A 23055-nucleotide genomic window follows, 5' to 3' on the forward strand; every position below is an offset into this window, starting at 1 on the left:
TGCCAGTGAGGGCTCGCAGCCCACGTGGCTCAGCATTTTGAAGATATTTTTCCCTTGATTCTTTGTTTCCCGTGTTCCACATGATTCCCCATGCTGCCTCCTTCAATCCTCCTCACCGCAGGCTCTGTGCTGGATTCCAGGACGGCTGTGGTGGCCTGGGCCCTGCGTGTCTTCCTTTATACCTTCTTGTATGGGTTGAGACTGACAGAATGAGCCGTGGTGGAGCTGCTGGGTGGGGACACGCCGTCTCTGGCGTGAATGTTACCGGACAGAGTCCCTGAGAAGTCTTGCCAGCTTGTCACATACCCACATCGGAGGACTGAGAATGATACTCACAGGATGTGCAGGCCGAGGTTCATGGCTCCCGGGACAGCACTCTCCTGTGTACTACAGTACAGCCTTGGCTTGCCTCTTGCAGGCAGAAGCCCACGCCCAGTCTTACCCACGGAGAAGTATCGGATCAGGGTGCCAATGCATGCCTATGGTGGTGGGAAGGCCCCGTGGACTCCCTGAGCTTGTTGACGGACATGCAATTAACCCGCCTGTGGTTATGTCGGCAACTGAACTGGAACGGGAAGTTAGTGTAGAAACTGGGGCCTTTCAAGTTATGACAAATTCATCAAACACATGAACCCCTGAGCAGGGGGAATGGCATGGCCTCTGTCAGGGAGCTGAGTCTGCTTCGGCCTAGGGGACAAAGCTCTTTCTCGCCTTTCTCTGAGGACAGGGCCCAAACAGACCCATTCCCTGTAGGGGCAGTTCTGGTTTAGTGCAGACTCTGGCAGGTAGAGTCTGGTGTGGGTCACTTGCAGATCTTGGTGTGTCTTTTAGTGTCGCTAAAAAATCCCATCAGGAACCTGGCTAGTCCCCGACAAGAGAGTAAGTTCTGGAACCCCCAAGCTCTCCAGGCATGGAAATACTTAGGCACTCCTGTTTGCATGGGGAAAATGGGCCTGAAGTGGTTATGAGGACCTATGCTCACTGGGCTGGGGTTGTCTTAGGCTGTATGGGAAGGAAGGTTTTTATGATCGTCTGAGAGCTAGGTGTCGAGATAGCAGGAGAATCTCAAGTTTAGGTCCAGCCTGGGCTATACAGTAAGGCAGTATCTCAGAGTAAACAAACAACAAAATGGGCTGATAGCTGATGAAGTTGGAACCACATCCTCCCAATAGGGAGATACGATACATACAGGAGATGGATTGAGGAAGGGTCTCTGCTTAAACCCTTCTCTCGAAGGTAGGAGCCTAAGCCTAAAAGGTCCTCCTCTTGCTTGAGTCGCTGACCTTTCCTGGTCAAGCACAGCTTTGGAGGGAGGCTTCAGCTGACCCCTGAGGGATCTGCATGAGTAGGAGAAGGTTGTTCTAACTCCAGTGCTCTCCAGCCAACTGAAGCTGGATGCCCCCCCCCACACACACACACATACACAGACGGACAGCTCTCCAAAAGGACTGGAGAAGAAATGTGATACACAGAAGCTGCTGCTGTCATGGAGAAGCAGACGAGTCTCCAAAGAGGGCTCCTACCTCTATAGCTGGAGTTGGCCCGAGTCTTACCTCTAAAAGGCCCTGCTACAGCTGCTCCCATTGCTCTTTAGGTAATGGCCTGGCTCTAGATCGAACCTGGATCCAGTCCCGGATGTCCTGAGAGACAGTTGCAGGCCCTGGGGGCTCATCATAGACATAGGTCCTGACGACTTTAGATTGTGTCTCCCCATACTAGTAAGTTCTAGAACAAGTTTGGTGAGACATGTACGCGTATGTGTGTGCACGCACACACACATACACACATGCACACACATGTACACACATGCACACGTATGCACACACACATGCCAACACAGGCACACACAGGCATACTTATGCACACACACATACATGCACACACATGCACACACACATGCACACACATACACACATACACACACATACACACACATGCAAACACAGGCACACACACATGCACACACACATGCACACACATGCACACATACACACACATACATACACATGCACACATATGCACACACATACATGCACACATACACACAAACACACAGAAAGGAGAGTCAGACAGAGACACACAGAGACAGACGGACAGAGACAGACACAAAGACAGAGATGAAAGAGACAGCGAGAGACAGAGATGAGACAGACAGAGAGATAGAGAAACAGCCAGAGATTGATTTTGGGACTGACGTGGTACCCCCAGTACCTATCTTTGGGAACAGGGTCCTCGGGCTATAACCCAAGGTTAAGGTAGAACCATTGACCATTGAACTGAGCCACACGGTTGATGTCAGAGCCATGGTCCAGATTCAGTGACTAACACCTCCATAAGGTGACAGTACTTTGCAGGAAGAGATGAGTGTCTTCAGGAAAACTGCACGCACGCATGCACTCCAAGGGCACCAAGGATCACCACTACCACCCCAAAGCTGGACAGAGCACAGGCTGAATCTTGGCTCTTCCCCCAAGAAGCCTTTCTTGTATATATCGCACTCTCAACTTTCTGGCTTCAAGACCCCAGTGAAAATAAATGACTTGTTTAGTCCCCGGCTTGTGGTCATTTGGGTCCTAAGAAGGTGACATCATTCCTCCTTCTCTTCTACCCCCTTTCATGGAACCCATGAACCAGGGAATGGGTGCTTGCTGGCATGGACATGAGGAGACAGGAGGCCATGGAGACCTATGTGAACTGTGCCCTGTGCCCCTCAGAGAGGGAGTGTGGATCTTGAAAGGGGGACAGTGTTGGGCTGCAGCTGTGGCACTGGTGTGAACTCCGGTTTCTTATTATAGACAGATCTAGAAATAGACATGAAAGAGCGTACGTCTAGGTCTGGCCCAGAGGCAGCGAAGTCCCAGCAAGCAGTGAACAGACCCAGCTGGGGAAACGCCTCCTCAATCCTGAGCTAGCCGGAGTTGGGGGCTCTGGGAGGAGCCAAGGGCAGGATGGCCGGACGGACGCAGAATGTGCAGGATGAGAGCTTAAATGTTCCTTGTGTCAGAAAGTCAGGAAGTGCTCAAGGGACAATGGAGTCACAGGGAAAGGGCAGGAACTGGCCGGAAGGGCTTCCCTTTGGCCAGACCTAGGACAGTCTGAGCAACACAATATAGTAATGGACTGCTATCTTTATTTACTATGTAAATAATTCATGATAAAAATAAATGATTGAATACGTGGATGGGGAGGGGGGGGAAAGCTGACTCCCAAACGCAGAGGGAGTAATGGGACTAGAGAGCTTCCATTTGGCAACTAGCATATTAATAATTGATTCAGGGAATCATCAGCGGATGCTCCAGCTCCTGGTGAAAGGTCGGAGGAAGCGGGCTATTTACTTAGCCTTGACGATCTGCTCTCAAAGCACTTGCTAATTATTACTTAGTAATTAGTAAGTTCAAAATACTAATTAATTAACCGCACCATGGAGGAACCTGGCAGACATCACCTTCAGCCAAGTGGCAAATATTAGCATCACCAGAGAGGGACGAACAGACACCCTGGGCCTGCAGACACGCTGTGGCAGAGGCATGCAACATCACTTTCCAGAGAGAAGCAGGACCTGGTGCAACAAAGAGACAGACAGTCTGAACTCAGGGGTATTTTACATCATCGGCCCACACTCTTCGGAAACGAAAGACAGAAAAATTCGGAAGGAGATCTACCAATCCGGGCATGGCGGCACACGCCTGTAATTCCAGCACTCAGGAATTAAAACCTGGAGGGTCCGAAGTTTAGTCTCAGCTTCGTAATGAGGCTGAGGCTAGCTTGGCTACATGAGACCCTTCTTTAAAAGGGGAAGGCAGTTGCCCTGGGTTACAGGGTTACAGGACATGCTCTACCACTGAGCTACAGCCTCAGCCTGCGACTAACTCAGATTGTTTTAGGTGGGATGTTAAGAAGTGACCTAAGACACCTTGCCTGCCTCGTCAAAGGACAGGTAGCTCCAGAGTTCCAGCTGCAAGCCTTCATGATCCTACGGAAGAGAATGATAGCTGGAGGGCTTGTGGGCTGCTGTGAGGCCGGGGTGAGCTCCTGGCTTCTGGCCTTCTCTTACACATCTGCTTGACATTGTTTGCACGGCCCGTCTTCCCTCCTGAATTCCAAGCAGTTGATCCAACTCTCAGACCAAACCGTGGAACAAAATCTTCACAGGACCACGTCTTTCAGGAAGACTTGTTCTAAGATGAAGGCCATCACATGGCAATCGTCTTGTAAGGCCAGGCTGTGTTCTTATTTGTTTGTTTGATTGGTTGGTTTGGTATGTATGTATGTATGTATGTATGTATGTATGTATGTATGTATGTATGTATGTATGTTTTTTTCTTTTGAGACAGGGTCTCTCTGCGTAACCCCAGCTTCTTAGACCACGCTGTAGACCAGGCTGGCTTCCAATCCAGAGATCTGCCTGCCTCTGCCTCCTGAGTTCTAAGATTAAAGGCATGTGCCACCACCATCTGGCTGGGCTGTGTTCTTGACCCACAAGAGTGTTAGTGGGTAACTGGTGAAGCAGAACCAGGAGCAGGTCCTGATGGTTCTCAGCTGCAGCACCGTCCTGGTCTGGGTGGCTCTGCTGCCTTAGTGTGGGGCCAGCCAGGACAGGACGGGCATCTGTCTGTGTGCAGCAAACTCCCAAACGGTTCAAAAATAGAATAAGAAGTGTGGAAAGCAGTTGACACTTTAGAAATCGAGGTGAATAGAACGTAGGTGGGTTTTTTGCACTAGTCTAACAACTCTTCTATAAGTTGGAAATTATTCAGAAGTAAAACTTAAAAAAAAAAAAAAGCAAAACCAAAAACAAGTGGAATCTTGGAATCTGGGGCATAGACCTGTAATCCCAATTACTCCATGAGGCTGAGGCAGGAGCATCAGGCATGTCAGGCTGTGTTGACTTCTTAGTGAGACCCTGTCTCAGGCCAAAAAGTGAAAACAGGCCTAGAATTGTGATGGTTAGAGCCATCAGTGTTAAAGCTTCTAGAATCAGCACAAGGCAAGTCCCCAGGCTCCCCTGTGAGGGACGACTTGGCTGGGTTAGCAGAGGCAGGAGAACCCACCCTAGAGAAGGCAAATGTCATTCCCTGGGCTTGGACAGTGGGCTGTGTAGAAATGGGAATTGAGCCAGGCAGTGGTGACGCACGCCTTTGATCCCAGCACTTGGGAAGCAGGTACAGTCAGATTCCCCCTACACCCACCCCACCATGGTGGACTGCACTCTTGAAATGTGAGCCAAAGCTAACAACTCTTTCCCCTCGAGTTTCTCTGGCAGACGTTTTGTGCCAACAATGAGCAAACAGGAAGAGCATGGGGATGGGACTTGCTGGTGAAATGCTTGGGAGTCTCCTCATTCACTACCCAGAGCTACAGAACCCATCTACCCACCTCCCCATCTACCCACCCTATCTCACCCATCTGCCCACCTCCCCATCTACCCAACCATCCACCCATCTGCCCACCCCCTCCCCATCTACCCACCTCCCCATCTACACACCCATCACCCATCTGCCCACCTCCCCATCCACCCACCTCCATCTACCCACCCATCTACCCATCTGCCCACCCCCATTCATCCACCCCCCATCTGCCCACCCTCCCTATCTACCCACCCATCACCCATCTGCCCACCTCCCATCTACCCACCTCACCCATCTGCCCACCTCCCCACCCATCCATCTACCCATCTGCCCACCTCCCTATCTACCCACCTATCTACCCATCTGCCCACCTCCCTATCTACCCACCTATCTATCTACCCACCCACCTACCTATCTATCCATCTACCTATCTACCCACCTACCTATCTATCTTCCCACCTGCCTATCTACCTACCTACCTATCTATCCATCTACCTATCTATCTACCCACCTACCTATCTAGCTACCTACCTATCTAGCTAGCTACCTACCTATCTATCTACTGATCTATCTATCTATCTATCTATCTATCTATCTATCTATCTATCTATCTACCTACCTACCTATCTACTTATTTATCTACCTATCTATCTACTGATCTATCCATCTACCTATCTTTCTATTTATCTACCTACCTATTTATTCATCTACCTATTTATCTACCTATCACCTATCTGTCTATCTATCTACCTATCTATCATCTGTTCTCTATCTGTCTATCATCTACCTATCAATCAATCTACCTATCATCTATCAACTAATCATTTATCTATCTACCATCTATCACCCATCTATCATCTACCTCTATATCATCTATCTATCTATCTATCTATCTATCTATCTATCTATCTATCTATCCACAATTAAAGAACGGGGCTGGGAAGATGGCTCTGCAGTTAAGAGCACTTTTTGCTCTTCATGAAGATGAGGATTCAGTTCTCAACGCCATGTCTGGTGGCTCACAACTGGCTCTAACAACTCCAGGGGAATTTCTCCTCTCCCGGCATCTGCACACCTGCAGGGTACAATTAGACACATATAGATACACATAAATAAGCTAAAAATAAATCTTAAAAAAATCATCTTTTCAAGGTCAAAGAAGCTCTGTCCAAAACCAAAACTAAACAAACAAACAAAAAAAAAAACCCTCAATTTTTTTTTTTTTTAGAAAAAAAAGAAAGAAAATGGGTAAAAAGATATGAGTGGTGATTCCCTTAGAGGTGACACAGATGGCAGATGAGCACATGTAGAGACTTCAGCTCTTTCTTTGTCAGGGAAATGCAGATTAAAACCACCAGAAGACACCAGCACATCCCCATTAGAATAGCTAAAATAGAAAATGGTCACAAAAGCATATGCTGGTGAGGATATGGAGAAACAGAGTTAGTCACTCATTGCTATGAGAGCATAAAAGGACCCAACTCTGGAAAGCAGTTTAGCGATTTCCTCGGAAACAAACATACTACAAAATAACCACCAATTGCATTCGGGGGAATTTATCCCAGAGGCATAAAGACTCGTGCACACAAGCATCCTGGAGGGAAACGGGCACAGCAGGCAATGGAGAGGTGGCTGGGTGGTCAGAACCCTCCCTGCTCTTCCAGAGGACAGAGTCCCAGCACCCACTCCAGGCAGCTGTGCCAGCATGTACTACATTGTATTCATACATACAATTTTGCCATTTTGTTTCCTCTTGTGTTTTTCGAGAAACAGTATCTCTGATATGTAGCCCTGGCTTTCCTGGAACTCTGTGTGTAAATCAGACTGGCTGGAGCTCACAGAGCTCAGCCAGACTCTTCCTCCTGAGTGCTGGGATTAAAGACAGGAGCCCCCTGTCATGCTGATCATTTCTAAAATAGTAAATCTGCAAGGAGTGGTGGCAGACACCTTCAGTCCCAGCGCTTGGGAAGCTGAAGCAGGTAGAGTTCTGTGAGTTGGAGGCCATCATGCTGAGGCACTAGAGAGCTAGATCCAGGCAAATCAAGGCTACAGTTTGGGAGACCCCGTTCTCAAAAAACTAAATAGAAAGAAATAAATCTTTAAAAACATTTTTGCATAGCTGTTTTATTCCTTTAGTTACTTTTCTGTTGCTGTAAAAAAACAAAACACACATACACACACACACACATATGCACACGCCGCACACATGATCGAGGTGGGCACCTTACAAAAGGGAGGGTTTATCTGGGCCTGCGGTTCCACAGGGATGAGTCTATCCCCACCACCTAAGCCCTGTGAACATGGATCTTTATGACTCTGGGATAAATTCTTAAATTCGCAGGAGTGAAATTATGTGTTATTTCATCAGGATATGTTTTTTCCCAAGGAAACTGACAAACTGCTCTCCAAAGTCATACCGTTTTACGCCTTTAATCCCAGCACTCAGGAGGCAGAGGCAGGAGGATCTCTATGAGTTTGAGGCCAGCCTGGTCTATACAGCAAGCTCCAAGTCAGCCATGGCTACAGGAAGAAACCCTGACTTAAGGAGATGTTTCCCTGCTGTATTTAGCTGTTTATGTAACATCCTTGAAATGACAAGGTTACAAATGAGTAGAGAGGATCATGGTAGCTGGGGTTAACAAAGGAAGAGGCAGCTTGTGGCTCCAGAGAGCAATGAAGGCGGTCTTCGCACCGCTGAAACAGTCTGAGTCATGGCTATACTCACAATAATGCTATGCTGGAGGGCAAACCATGCCAAGGCCATCCAGATCTCTTGCTGTTGTTTCTGATAACATCCTGTGAATCTACAATTATCCCAAAGTAGACAGCTTACTAAAAAAAAACCCTAGCAAATTTGTCTATGTATGCACATATATCATGTGTGTGTGTGAGTGATTTTATACAACTAAATACACATCGTTATATTTATTACATACATTGGCACTCACTTTAAAATTGTAAGCGATGAAAAAATACCAGCTCCTGTGGTCCCCCCGAACTTCTCAATGCGAACATTGGTGGCCGGGATGCCGAAGTCACCCCATGTCCAGGTTGATTCATAGCTGCATAACAGTCTGAGATCAGGAAAACCTCAGGGGTGTAGAACATGCCGACATGTCCTCAGATCGCAACTTCTACCAGACCATGGACCGCTATGGCCAAGATGGACCCTGGGCCAAAATAAACCTCCCAGCCAAGAATCTGAATGTTAAACCCATCTGGAGGTAGTCCTACAGACTCTGTGGAAACAAGGCAGAGGGATGGGACCTGAAAAACCCTTCCTGCCCCCCACCCCAGTAGTTAGAAAACAAACCCCAGCTCTTCATTTTTGATGTTCCCACCCCAACCTCTTACCGTGTATGTCCCTTCCCCTTGAATTACATTGGTCTTGGTGGCCTGTGTGACTGGCCTGGGAAAGTTCTGCAGCTTTCGCCCAGCTGCTGGACTAAGAAGTCCTGAGTCAGAACCCAGTGAAGATGTCCTGCTCTGAGGGAGTCTATGCCTAGGTCCTCATGAGCACCAAAGGAAGAGGTTTTCAGATGGCTCCAGCCCTGTCACCTGCAGTGCGGGGAGTCTTTCCAACAGACAGAGTGAAATGGGCCACGCTCACAGGGCCCTACTCAACCTCTCTAGCCACTCGCCGTGAGCTTGAGATTGGCTGTTATTCAAAGCTATCTCACCTACTACAGAAGATATGAACCACAATGCAGCCCAAACAGGATGCCCCAGGCTCCTGACCTCGGGGGCCTGCCTGCTTCCTGTTCTTTGGGATACCTGCATGTGCTGCTTTTTCCTTTAACCTACAAGCCAGCCCAGATCCTTAACCCTAGGAGCACTGTGGATATCCAAGGGGAAGTGACCGAAGGACAGGGCAGGAGGGAAAGAGGCTGTGGTTGGAATCTGCAAGATCTCTGTTGTGTGGGTGAGGCTAAAAATCAAATCCAAAAGAGCAACCATCCAGAATCAGCAATGGGAGACTGAGTAGGATAGGATGGCACAGAAACAATTTCAAAGGCTGCACAGATGAAGCCGTTGCAAAGAGCACACACACACACACACACACACACACACACACACACACACACACACACACGGGGGGGGAGGGAGAGGGAGAGGGAAGAGAGAGAGGGAAAGCACGTGCTAGCTGCTGTTGAACATGAACCCCAAACACATGTTGTACATTTAATTCCCAAAGTCACTTGAAGATATTTTGGAGGTCATAGGTCATTAGGGTTGGATGAGATCATGAAGGTGGGGGGAGTCTCCACAGTGGCACAAGGAGACTAGAGAGACCCAAGATGGCATTCCTGTTCTCTCTTGCCACGAGATACCTTTGCCTCGCCGGGATGCCAGACTGTGTTCTCAGACTCCCCAGTTCCTGCACCAGGCGCTAAGTACACTTTATAAACTTCTCAGCTTGACATGTTTTGTTACAGTGACAGAAATTAGACTGGTGGCTGACGGGGACAATATCAGCAAAGAAAATGTGTAGAAATCGACAAGGGGCTCAGAAGCCATAGGTCAACTTTGGGGACTTTTGTCAGAGCACATAGGGGTTGAGGCAGAATTCATCACATGGGGTGGGACTCAATTGCAGTTCAGTGAGAGGAGACTTGCCTAGCATGCTTGAAGCTGCTGCGTCCCCGGCACACGTGGGTAGCACAGAGCAGCTCTGGTGGCCCTGCGTGGCCTCAGACACACGCCCACCCATGCTGCCGCTTCCTTGTCCCTGTCAAGATAAGTGCGGGAATTGAAAGCCAGCATTTAGCATTTTTATAGCAGTCTGACAGACGCGCTATGCTTGTTGGACCTAATAATAAAAAATTAGGGCCTGCATTTTGGATGTCTTTGGGGATTTTTTTCCCTTTTCCTAGTAATACTTTTTACTTTATTTTACAAGAGTATTTGTCTGAGATGGATTGGGAACAAAACAAAACAAAACAGAAGCTGAGCATAGTCTATTCTTTCCAGATGCGAGAGAGAGAGAGAGAGAGAGAGAGAGAGAGAGAGAGAGAGAGAGAGGAGAGAGGGGGAGGGAGAGGGAAAGGGAGAGGGAGAGGAGCCAGAAGGCCAGGGTGTTGACCTGAGTGGCCTTTGGTGTAGAGGGAGGTTCCATGGTTTGTTGTTGCTATGGTGATGGTATTTATCCTAAGGACTGTAGAAACTTAAATATGTTTATGAGAGAAAAATGGTTGAGAAAGAAATGACAGGCAGCAGAGAAAACAACAACCACTACCGCTACCACCACCACTACAACACCCACAACCACTATAACAATAACCACTACCACCACCATAACAACCACTACCACCACCACCATAACAACCACTACCACCACCACCATAACAACCACAACAACCATAACACAACAACCACTACCACTACCACCATCATAACAACCACAACAACCATAACCACAACAACCACTACCACCACCACCACTATAACAGCCACCACCACAACAACCAACAACCACAACAACAACAACCACTCATCACCACACCACCACCACCACCATAAAAACAACCACAACAAGAACCACAACAACAACAACAACAACCACTACCACCACCACAATAACAACAACCACAACCACCACCACCACCACCACAACAACAAAACCTGACAGAATAAAGTCATCTCTTGTTGGGGGCAAAAAAAGTGATTTTTCTTTTTTTTTTTTTTTTTTTTTTTTTTTTAAAGGACCTTGCGCTCCTAGGCAAGAGCTCTACCACTGCAACCCCAGTGATTTTTTTAAAGGCCAAGAGATATGCACCCTTGTGCAATACGTGCCTGCACATACAGTCACTATGCACATCCACAGATCCACCCTGTGTACACTAGAAAAGGAAAAGGAGATCAAAGCTACAGGGCAGACTCACAGAGTTTTAGAGAGTTTTGATTGGTTGTTTTCCAGTTCTGGGAATTGAACCCAGGGCTTTGTACATGCTAGGCAAGTGCCCTCTCCCAGTGAGCTACAGACACAGCCTCAGACTTACGATTTTTGTTTTTGTTGTTATTTTCTCAAGACAGGGTCTCACTACAGAACTCTGGCTATCCTAGAACTCACTATGTAGATGAGGCTGCCCTTGAGTTCGCAGTGATCTGCCTCTGCCTCTGCCTCCCCAGCGCTGCCACTACCCCTGGCTTAAGACTTACATGGTTTTTAAGTTCTAAGAGTAAGAGATACAGCTGAGAGGGGTGTCACACACCTATGATCCAATGTACATACCTCCACACAGACACACACACACAATTTAAAAAATGAAATTTGTGTCCTAGACCCTCTGTGAAGACAGATAACAAAAATCTCTGAAAACACCACGGTGGGGCTTCTCTGGGGCTTTTTACCGGCTTTTTTCAATTAAAGCTTGATTTGTCCCTTCCTGCTTTTCCTGTTTCCTAAACCTACCTGAAGTGTTACATTTTAACTCTCTCCTCTGCACACGCTTTGAGATTTGAAACTCTTAGCAATACCTCCTCTTTTCTTTTAAGATTTATTCACTTTATGTGCTGCTGCCTACATGAATATCCACAGGCATGCCTGGTGCCTGTGAAGACCGGAAGTGGTTGGATTTCCTGGAACTGGAGCTGCAGAAGTTTGTGAACTACCGCATAGGTGCTGGGAACTGAACTCAGTCCTATGAAAGAGCAAGGGGTGTCCTTAATCCCTGAGCTCCCCCCAACCCTTGCTTCTTCATTCATAATTAGCTGTTATTGAATTTTTACGTTTTTCTTTTTTCTTATGTGTGTGTTTGTGTGTATGTGAGCTAATGTGCATGCACTCATGCAGACACACACACACACTCTCTCTCTCTCTCTCTCTCTCTCTCTCACTCTCTCACTCTCTCTCTCTCTAAGGTGGATATGTGATGGTCAGAGGGCAACTTGCAAGAATCAGTTTTCAATTTCCACTATGTGGATTCCGAGTATTGAACTCATGTTGTCAGGCAAGGGGGGCAAGTGCCTTAACCCACTGAAAACTCCCCTGACCCTGTTTTGGTTTACGAAATTAGAGTTTCATGCTGGCCTTGAACTCTGATCTTCCTGCTTCCACCTCCTGATTCCTGGGATTGCAGGCACGCTCTACCACACCCGATTGGCTTTGGGTTGTATTTGACATGGTATTTTGTTGTCCCTGTGACCCAGGTTGTCTTCTGTTTCCTGTTTCTATTAAATATGTCAAGTTTCTGCTCCATTTATTTAGAAGATTTATATCAAATTCTATTCATCTCCTGGTTAATTTTTTCTAAACTGATTGATCACTTTCGTGGTGCTGAGGATGGAACTCAGAGGGTACACGGTAGACAAACACTCAGTGCCACACCATCCAATCCTAGCAGCTCTGCGTGTGTGTGTCCATGTATGGTGTGTTCATGTGTGTTCATGTGTATTCATGTGTGTGCGTTCTTGTGTGTGTTGTGTGAGTGTTCATGTGTATGTGTGTTGTGTGTGTTCATGTGTGTGTTGTGTGTGTTCATGTGTGTGTTGTGTGTTCATGTGTGTGTTGTATGTTCATGTGTGTGTTGTGTGTTCATGTGTGTATGTTGTGTGTGTTTGTGTGCTTTCATACAGGCAGAGACATATGACTACCAGAGTTTGACACCAGGCATCTTTTTCAATCTTTCTCTACCTTAAATACTTTTAAGCTTTCACTACTCATTTTTTTTTTTTTTTTTGGTTCTTTTTTTTGGAGCTGAGGACCCAACCCAGGGCCTTGCGCTTCCCTAGGCAAGCGCTCTACCACTGAGCTAAATCCCCAACCCCCACTACTCATTTTTAATTGTATTTGTTTATTACTAGGGATAGTGCGTGTGGAGGTTAGCGGCACTCTTGGCAATCAGTTCTCTTCTACCTTTATGTGAGTTCCAGGGATGACCTCACTTTGCTAGGCTTGCAACAGTAAATGTTTTATCTGCATCTCATGGTCTCTCTCTCTCTCTCGCGTGCGCATGCACGCACAAACACGCACGCACACACACACAAACACACACATACACGCACACTTGGTCTCTTACTCTTCTGAAACAGGCTCTCTCTATTATGCAGCTGTTCTAGAACTTGTGTACACCAAGCTGGCCTGTCGCTCACAGAGACCCAGCCTCTGCCTCTCAGGTGCTTGGATTAAGGGTGTGCATCATCCTGTTTGTTTACAATGAACCTGAAGGTCAGCTTGCTATTCACCAGGCCCGAGGATCCTCATCTCCCCAGCACTGAGGTCACAGTTCAAACCCTTCTGTCCCAGGGCTGCCCAACCTGAGGACACTGGCATCCTCCTCCCATGCCACCAAGAGCATTTTCCAATATAGTCCCTGATGAAGCGGACTCATCCCCCGTATCCCTTCTTGCCTACCTCTCGAAATTTATTATTTATTTATTTAGCTGCCGTACGGCATCTAACAATTATCTCAGAGAGTATTTGTTGGAAATAAATTCTCTTGGCACAACCAAAAATGGTGTTTGTTTTCCCCCCGCCACTGAATGCCTGTCAGACCAGGCATGGAATTTAGGCTCAGCTAATTTTCCCTCTGGACAGTGAAGGTGCCCTCGCCATCTTTGAATCTCAAGTTCCAACATTAGATGTCAGCTCCTTGCTTTTTTTTCTGGAGGTAGTGTGTTTTCCCACTGGGAACCTGCATCTCTCTTCTGAGATGTTTTCACAGGGTCTCCAACGGCCCTGGACAGTTTTATTATTTCTGTAACTATTCCCTCTCCTTCTTTCTGTTCCCTGGAATCTCATTTAAATGGACCGTTTCCCATGCTACTTAGCTTTAACATCACCCCTTTTTGGGGGTGGGGGAGGATGTCCTTCACCATGTGTTCTAGAAAACTCCTCAGCTTGACTCGCCCCCCTCCCTGATGACCCATGCCCAGCTCATCCTCTTCTTTGGCTTGCTAAGAGCATTTTTTTTTTTTAATTTCAGTGGGGAAATATTTTCTTTCTCAGGACATGTAGCTGACTTTTGGAAAGTATCTTTTTAAGGTTATTTTTTATTTTTTTTCATGTAAACATAATTTTGGGTTTTCCTGAATACATAAATAATGTATTCCTGTAAATTTCTGAATAATGCATAAAACTGTAAAGAAGAAAGCAAAATACCACCAGAACATTCTATTCCCCTGATTATTTTATTATTTTATCTTTTTGAGTCTGGGGCAGGGTCTCACATATGCTGAACATTCTATCATGGAGTTCCATCCAAACCCTGCAGCTTGATGACTGTTCAACTTCATATAGTCTCACCACATAGCCCAGGCTTGCCTGGCATTCTCTGAGTAGTCCAGGCTGGCCTTGAACTCATGACCCTATGGCCTCAGGCTCTTGGGTGCCACTCTTCTTGGCCACATTCTGGTTACAATTTTTCTCTCTGAAAATGTTACTAGTGCTGTTTTACAATATTCTATGGGCTTTGAAGACTCACTCTTTCTTGGGTTAGTTCAGACTAAACCCCTACATCCAGTAGTCATAGACTTGAATGTCACATTAGCAACAGTTTGTTCTTTGGGACTCCCCAAAGCAAGTAGTCAGACTTCGTGGCTGGCACTCCACACAGTCGAGGAGTCAAAGGGCTGATGATGGCTGCCTTGCCATCATCCCCAGGACATCTTGGAGTGGCTGTCTGTACTCTAGTGTGAGACGGGAACACCGGAGAGGCTTGTGTGTGCCTGAAACAGATACACATTGTATCTGCCACATTGTGTCCAGTTTTACAAGGAAACCAGAAAATGTAGCCCAGCCAGAGTCTCCATGAGAAGTACAGCCTTGAATGGAACAGTAGACACTTAGTAGTCTTTCTTCTGGCCTCCAGATATCTGTAAGTACCCACATCCTCAAACACATTTTAAAGGGGGGGGGGACTGTTCTATCTTCAGAGACATGATTCTGCCTGAAGCTTGGCTTCACTCAAGTACACAGTCTCTCCAACTGGCTGGGGACACGTTCAGTTAGCTGCTACCCTTCTATCCCTGCAATGTGATTGGTACTCTGGGGCTATTACAGGCCTAAGTCGTGTGTGTGTGTGTGTGTGTGTGTGTGTGTGTGTGTGTGTGTGTGTGTGTGCATGCACTTGTACACACACAAGTGCCATGGCATCCATGTGGAGACCAAAGGACAGTTTGTGGGAATTGGTTCTCTCCTCTATGTGGCTCTCAGGATCAAGCTCAGGTCATCAATAGGCGCTTACCAATAGGCCCTTTTACCTGTGGAGCCAGCCATCTTGCCCAACCAAGCCTAGGTCCTTTTACTGGACCAAGTTATCTTCATCATTGTCCTCAGAACAATACCGACCACTTTTTCTACATGTTTAGAGGTTTAAACAATAGCCCTTCCAACCTGTGACGCCACAGTTCCAAACTGCCTTTGGTTACACCGGGTCTCGCTTTCTGCAGAGGGCAGGTGACAGGCTAACAGCATGGCCCTCTCCCACCTCCTCAGCTTCCCCCAGTCTGCTGCAGGGTAACAAGGGAAAATGTCACTATTTCTATCTCCTCAGTTTCCCTGCCATCCACGACCTAACCTCTAAGTTGAAACCACCTACCCTAAGGTTCCTTCTGCCCAGTGTCCACTCTGTATTAGTCAGGACAGCCATCCCAGTCAGCTGTCACAACGATGCTGCTTAGAGAGCCTCAGAAAATGGCTTACATTGGCAAATTTGACCTCACAGGCCTGAGGGACTGAGGTATGCTCTGGGATGCTCTCTCCTCCTGAGATCTGGTCCACCCCATTTATTCTTCCATTAGACTATCTCCTCATCCCCGCTCCCTGGCACTCAATATAACGAGGCTGACCTCATGCTAGTACATTTCAAACTTTATCCACTTTGCATCTGGTAACAATCCCCTGTGCCAGAGGGAGCCCTATTGCCAAAGGTCTCCTTACCCTTGTAGTTAAGAAGTGGGCATGAAATCAAGAACTAGGCTTAGATATTGAACTTAAGATAAATTTAAGCTAAATTAACTAAGTTTAATTGCCCGAACACACAGGCTCTGGGGATAGACAGCACAAACAAAACCCAAGATTCCTCATGAGAAGTATGTTCAGGGTCCTTCAACTTCTGCAGAGGTCAGAAGAGGACACCAGATTCTCCTGGGACCGGAGTTACAGACAGCCGTGAATCACAATGTAGCTACTGAGACTCGAACCCAGGTCCTCTTCGAGTGCAAACAAGTGCCCCAACTCACTGAGCCAACTCTGCAGCCAGGATCAGTGGTTCTAACTTGTGCTAACTGTAAGGTTCCATGTGTCTATCTGCAAGTAGGCAGTCTCTATGCATTGGGCCTTGCGTGATGCTGAGAGCATCTATAGGGGCTCTCGGGACAGAACTCCTTCTCCACATGTTACTCTCCAGTGGCCTCTGTTTAGTTTCAGTCCACTGCAGCTGAGCACAGGTCAGGAAGAGAATGTCTCCACAGACCTCCCACCCATCACCCTGACAGCTATCCCAGAATTCCACAGTTTCCTCTGAGAAGATCTCCTTGGAGCCCTCCTACTGGCTAGCAGTTTTCCTTCAGTGCTCCAAGGCTCCCTCTTGCAAGAGCAGTGCTCCCCGCCCCCACCCTCCGCCTCCCAGGCACTGTTCTTGTTCTCTAGTTGTAATGGATTTTAAAACTTTTCTATCATTTCTAGGGCTTGAGGGTGGGAAGGGAGGCTATTTGGGGTTATCTTGACCACTATCTTGATTCAATCCCTCTTGGTCTCAAAAAGCAGTTTGTGTCCACCCTGGGGTGCTTAATCCCTGGGAGCTGAACTTCAAGGCCGTATTGATCGAGTCTGTGGTTTGCAACTATAGCTGGACAAGTCCAAGATCCTGAGTGCTACAGCCTGCCTTTCAGTTAGCTACAGGCCATCTCAGGATCCCTGGACTTCTGAGAGGTGGCAGAGTACTGCCTTCAGCAACAAGGAATTAGATGATGGCTTCTGTGACAACCGCGTGGGAGATGCTGGGATTGATAGCCCTCAGGTGGAGCCCTGCAAATCCCGGGATGTAATGTACTTCGTTTTACCATCGGTGGCACCAGATCACAGCCCCCACGTCAGGTGGCTTTTTCCTTTTCTTCTTAGTTTGTGGTTTCACTTGGAGCCAAGATACAGAAAAGGGGGAAAGGTTGGGAAACACCTCCAGGTCCTATACCAGGACAAGGCGGTGAACTCAAGAGGAGACACCTGCTGGCTCCTGCAAGTGTGGCTTGGCTCTGTTTGTTTTCCTGCACTTGCTGCCCTGCATGGTTTGGGGCACACTTGAGTTGTATCCTTCCCCGTCTGTCTGGGCCAAGCCAGCAACATAGCTCTGGCCGTGGTCCACTTTGGTCTGAATCTTCTTCATCACTCGATATTTCTCCACTCAGAAGGCAAATGACTCGATGCCCACTAAGGTGAGACTGGGGCAGTCGCCCCCCCCCAATCCTGTAGTCCTCCCAGAAAGGGCCTATGGACCTCTATCCCTAAACTCAGAGATATCTGTAAGTCAGAACGCCACGTTATTACCATTTAATCCTAGAGCACCTTCCTGACTTCCGGGGATGCTGCACGCCCTGACTTTCAAAATGCAAGGCACGACGTGTCTAGGGTGAAAGGGGCTGTTCTAAATCAAATCCCCCGGGGCTTCCGGACTGACTTTGTCTAAGCCACCTTCCCGCTCCCCAGAGCCCCGAAGTGATTCCCTTACACTTCCTTCCGGATATGGGGGCATCTTTCCAGATAGTGGGAAGGGATCCAAAATTTGGAATTCCACGGCGGAGCCAGCTCGAAGCTGCAGACACTCTCAGTCTCAACAGCCCGAATCCTGAAGCATTGGGGTTTACAGTATCTTCTCTGGGGTAGAACCTCCTCTTCGGCGACACCCCCTGAATCACCTATTGGCCAACCTGAGCACCGCCCACGCGATGCCATTGGTTTGCACCCACTGCCCAGACAAAGGGAGCGGCCGCTACGGGAGGTGATGGGGCGGGGCTAGGCGGGAGCGCTGGACGGGCGGGGACGCTGCCCTGGTGGAGGCGGGGCGGGGGCCTCCACGTGGGTGGGGCCGGGCGCCCTCCCCACCCCCACGAGGGCCGCGGCCGTGGGGCGCTGGTAGCTCTCCCGCCCCTCCGCCCTGCACCCCTCCCGCCCTGGGGCTCCTTCTTGGACTGCGGCTGCAGCCTTCTCTCCCCGGAGGGCTCAGAGTTCGTCCCCTTTTCGCGGTTGGGAACGTGGACACGCCGGAGCCTGGATGCAGAAGGGCACGCGGAAGCATGAAGCTGCTGCGCGAGCCGCAGCCCAGAGTCCAGGCCGCACCACTCTGCTGATCCAAAGGACTACGAAAACCCTGCGCGCCGACGGTGGCCTGGGAGTTGGCGCGGGCCTTGGCGCTAGAAAACGAATCCCACTCCCAGAAAGGCGGGCCGCATATCCCGCTCCTGCCTCCTGGAGAATTAGTTCGGCGGAGTCCGTGGCCGGGGAGGGAGGGAGAGTCAGGCCTTGGGGCGACGAATCGGGTAGGGAGTAGCTTCTAGGGGGCTCCCTTGCCTACGGAAGGCCGGCGAGGCTGCCCTCAGAGCGCCGCCAGGTACGTGCGTTTTCCTTGTTTCCCGCGCGCCCAGAGCGCACTCTGGGGAGAGAATGAATAAAAACCCAGCTGGTGTGTAGGAGATTTTCGCAGCAAACGTGTCTCTTTCTGAGGGGTCCTGGGACGGCAGCCGAACTCCGGGTAGCCCCTGCGCTGTGTCCTGGAATCCCTACTGGGCTCTCCACCACCCGCAGGATCCGGCTTGGAGCCAGTCCCCGTGGAAATGCGCGTCGCTTTATTCTAAGGCCCACGAAATTTACCCCGGACGCGGTGGGTACCACAACAGGATGGCTCTGTTTCCTAGTGGTTCCTGCAGTTATCCCCTAACCTGAAAAACCTAGAATTCCCGTTTTCTGAACCGGTATGTTTACTTTAGGGAAACCCGGGCTTGGCTCCTGCTGCGCTCCGGGTGTCCAGGAACGAATCCCTCCGGGATCCGGGAACTCCAGATTTGCGGGGTTAGGAGATACCCTCAGCGGACTGAGTTGTGGTTTTTTTGTTGGTGGTGGTTTGTTATTTTTCAGCATCAGAAGAGCCTGATAGTTGAACTGGAGCGGGCCCCCGTCCCCTCCCCCATACCCACTTCAAACAAAAGAGCTCCTCCGAGAATATTTTTTAGGGGGAGAGTGCTTCTGAATGTGGACCCGTAGTTCTCCCCGCCCCCCGTTCCTAGGAAGGACAAGGGTTTTATATGTGTGTTTAAAACAAAGGGGAATCTTGGCGCGAGTTGCCGGGAAAGGGGCGCTTTTATTTCGGAGTTCTTGAAGAATTCACATTCTTTTCTCCCAAGTTTGCTGCAGTTGAGCCAGAAGTGTCCCCAGTGGCTTACCCGATAGTGGGATTTTACACGGTGTCGGCTGAGGGTGGCTTTGTAAGAAGACCGTTTCAGAAGAGGAAGCGAGCCTCTGGCTGGTGGGGTAGAAACCCCTGTGGAATGAAAAGTACTCCCAAGTCTCTTTGCGGAAGATTGCAAAGTAAGGTGGGTTGTTTTTCTTTTGTCCCATCCTTCCCACCCCTTAAGTTAGAACAAAAGGTTTCCAAGGGTACAGCGCCGGGTGGACGTTTGGAAGCTGCGAGTGGAATGAATCTCTCGTTTAAAAACTTCGGGACCCCCACGCACACCAAGTGTCTATCTCCGTCGTAGTTTGGGTGAGGAAGAATGTGACTTTCCAGAGTCGGGTAGAGCACGGATCCCACCATGGAGAGAAGGTCCCGGCGGGGGTAAGGCTCCTCTTTCTAGGACAAAGCGATCCCTAATTGTGGCCAGAGTCCCGGGCGAATTCGCTGCGCGCGTCTGTCTGCCCGCGCGGCGCTTGGTGGGTAGTCCCGCTTCCACCAAAACTCTGTATTTCGTTTCTCTCAAAATAAAACTCAACAAGCCATAAAGCTTCCGACGCCGGTGGAGAAGGCGCCGCGGATTTATGGCCCCCGAATTCCCCACTCTCTAATTATCCTTGTGTTTACTTGACTTATGGGTAGTGACCAATAAAATCATTTTCCATTTTGGATTTTTTTTTTTTTCCTCTTTCTCGCTAACATGAAAAATTCAAGTTGCGCCCTTCTTTCACCCGCTTGGGCAGATATTTTTTTCTGAACGGGAGTAGGGGTGGGGATAAAAGAAATCCTATCTCCATCTTCTGCCTCTACCAAGGGCTGACGTGCCCCCCCCAACTCCCCGATTAATTGCATTTAGGGGAGAGCTGCCCCCACCCCTTCTTGAACCACTCTAGGGCCTTTCCGCGGACATTTCCCTAGAAACCCCGCTGGGCTCGGGCTCTGAACAGCACCGGAGGACTGCAACGCCCACCCAGGCCCTGCTGTGGGTCTCCCGTGGCCTCAGCTCCTGTCCGGTCACCTCCCTCAGCCTCCCGGAACGTTCACGGGAGCACGAGCCTTTGAGCATTTTAGGGGCTCCAACCTTATGTGGGGATCCCCCAACCGCCGATGCCTGCCTCCCCATCCCCCATCCTCATCCCTTTGTTCGCCTCTCCGGACACTGGGTTGAAGGCAGGAAAAAAAAATAATTAGATGGAAATCAAAGATTAGACGGGGTGCGCTGGCCGCCTGGGCGAAGCCGGCCCAACACTCCGCCGGCGCCTCATAAATCTTTTTCGCAGGCCTGACAAAAGCCACGTCCGCCAGTTCCCTGGGAATCTAGAAACTTATCGATCTCCTCGACGTCCCCAGACACCCCTCTTTGAGATCGAGGACGGAGAGTCCTTGGTGACCCCCCACTTATGTCCAGCCCAGGACGTCCCAGCCCAATCCCGGAGTTAATTAATTTTCAGAAATGGAAGAAGGTGTCAGAAGGGGAGAGAACAACCTAGGCCCAACCCCCTCCCAGGAAGGTCGGCAAATACCCCCAACCGTTTGTAAAACCAAAGAAATGTTAGGGTGCTGCGTTTCCCTTGCTCCAACCGCCTGGAAGGATGTGTTCTGAGAAGGGTGAGGGGCAGCTTAACCCCTCGTTGGCGACTCCTTTGTCTGGTCCAGCCATTCCTGGAATCAGCGGGGCGCCTGGGACTGGGGCGCAGAAGCCAGGCTCCTAGGCGCCTGTCCTGCAGGTGTGTGGCGCGCTGCTGTTGTGGGTCCAAGCCACGAGTGTGTGCGGTCCACGTGCGATCCACCCGGGATTGCACCCGAGAGCCCTCCGCCGGAACAGGAGAGAACTTAAAGAGTCGTCGTTCATTTCAAGTTTTTAAAAACTTGAATTAAGGGGGGGGGGGAGTAGAATGCTTCCCGACGTGAATGGAGGTGTCTTAAAAATTATATCCCATTGTTGAACCAGTTGTTTCCGACCTTGGGTATTAAAGAAATGTTGCCACATTTAATTTTGGTTGCCATGAGATAGAGAGGGGAGCCCAACATTTTGAAGTAATTTGATAAGCCTTCAAGTAGCAAATCCGAAAGGGAGGCTGGCGGCCCAGGTATAGTTTCTTTATAACCTGAATTTACAATGAAAGCATTCTCCTTTATGGATATAATAGATTAGATTTCACAACTTAATTCTCTGCAATGGCTCCGTTTAAGGGAGCTCCGGCTGATTTTATTACGCCAAGCCAAATTGGATGCTTGTGGTCTTAACGAAAAGTGATTGTGACATAAAATATATAATTTTAAAGTAAAAAACCAACGGGTTCGACCCTGTCCCCTCCCGCCCCCCTCCACCTTTTTCCTAACCCCTGCTCCTTGTTTCCCAGTTTGGGAAATAGGGAATCATGGGTGTTGGTTGGTTTTTGCCTGGAAGATAGGCGACCCCGGCGGTGGCTTGGCGGCCTGGAGGGCCAGGCCAGACCCTTCCATCTGGTAGTCGAGAATATGAATACTCCTAACACAGGCCAGGGAATCTCCGGGTAATCTTCTGCCCATGCTGGTGGCTTCCAGGCCTCCTCAGGCTGGCACAGAGCACCAGGAAGCATGCTCAGAGCCGCACCGCGCGCGCTGTCTCAGGGAGTCTTCTCTCCAGTCTGTGTGGAGTGAAGCGCCTCTACTCCCAAGGCCACCATCAAGGCTCTGTATACAGGCGGCGGTGCCCAGAGTTGCCCAGACCGCTCCATGCGCCCCACCCGAGCTCTATTCAGCAAGTGTGGTCGGTGGGGACTGGTCGACGACGCAAGGAGCTCTCTAACCCAGCCATCCCGCCCCTGAGCGCCGGGAGCCAACCCTACAAGCCGCGGCCGACAAGGACAAGGGTCTCTGGGCTCCAGCCGACCTGGCCTGCCAGCGCCTGCGGTCCACTCTGCCGTCACTTCTGATTAAGGTCGGGCTAGGTTCTCCTGACAGCGCCCCTCATTTCAGAGTGCATTGTTGGAGACTGATTTAGCCCCCCAGAAGCTCGGGGCAGCCAGCAGCCCGAGTGAGGTCCGCTTATGGCCCCAGGCGACTGCGGGCAGGCCCCAGACTCCCTGCTGAGACGTCTAGAGCTAGGTCTGGTTTGCTGGACTCTCGGTGGAGTCAGAGACAGCCTGGGTGCCCCCGGGTTCCCACAGGCCTCGACCCCCGCGCTCCAAGGACGCGTGCGTGCTGGTGCGTGGCCCGAAGGCTGCGGGGGCGCACCTTAAATTAAATCTTTGCAGCGCCTGACCTTGTTTTTTCCTGGGGCGATAACGGCAGCAGCTGTTTTTTCCAGAATTCCTGCTGCCGGGGGAGGAGCGTTAGTATTA

The 23055-nt window shown here is 49.5% G+C and overlaps 1 long non-coding RNA gene across 2 annotated transcripts; it reads left to right on the forward strand.

Moving 5' to 3' along the window:
• Positions 1-18366: 18366 nt before the first annotated feature.
• On the forward strand, positions 18367-20400 carry LOC116909710. 2 transcript variants are annotated; one of them, XR_004389091.1, is made up of 3 exons: positions 18367-18892; positions 19087-19162; positions 19269-20400. It is a non-coding gene; the product is annotated as an uncharacterized LOC116909710 (long non-coding RNA). The 2 variants fall into 2 exon arrangements; XR_004389090.1 differs by having other exon boundaries at positions 18367-19162.
• Positions 20401-23055: the final 2655 nt, after the last annotated feature.

This window comes from Rattus rattus, chromosome 9, assembly GCF_011064425.1.
Source record: "Rattus rattus isolate New Zealand chromosome 9, Rrattus_CSIRO_v1, whole genome shotgun sequence".
Lineage (NCBI taxonomy): Eukaryota > Metazoa > Chordata > Mammalia > Rodentia > Muridae > Rattus > Rattus rattus.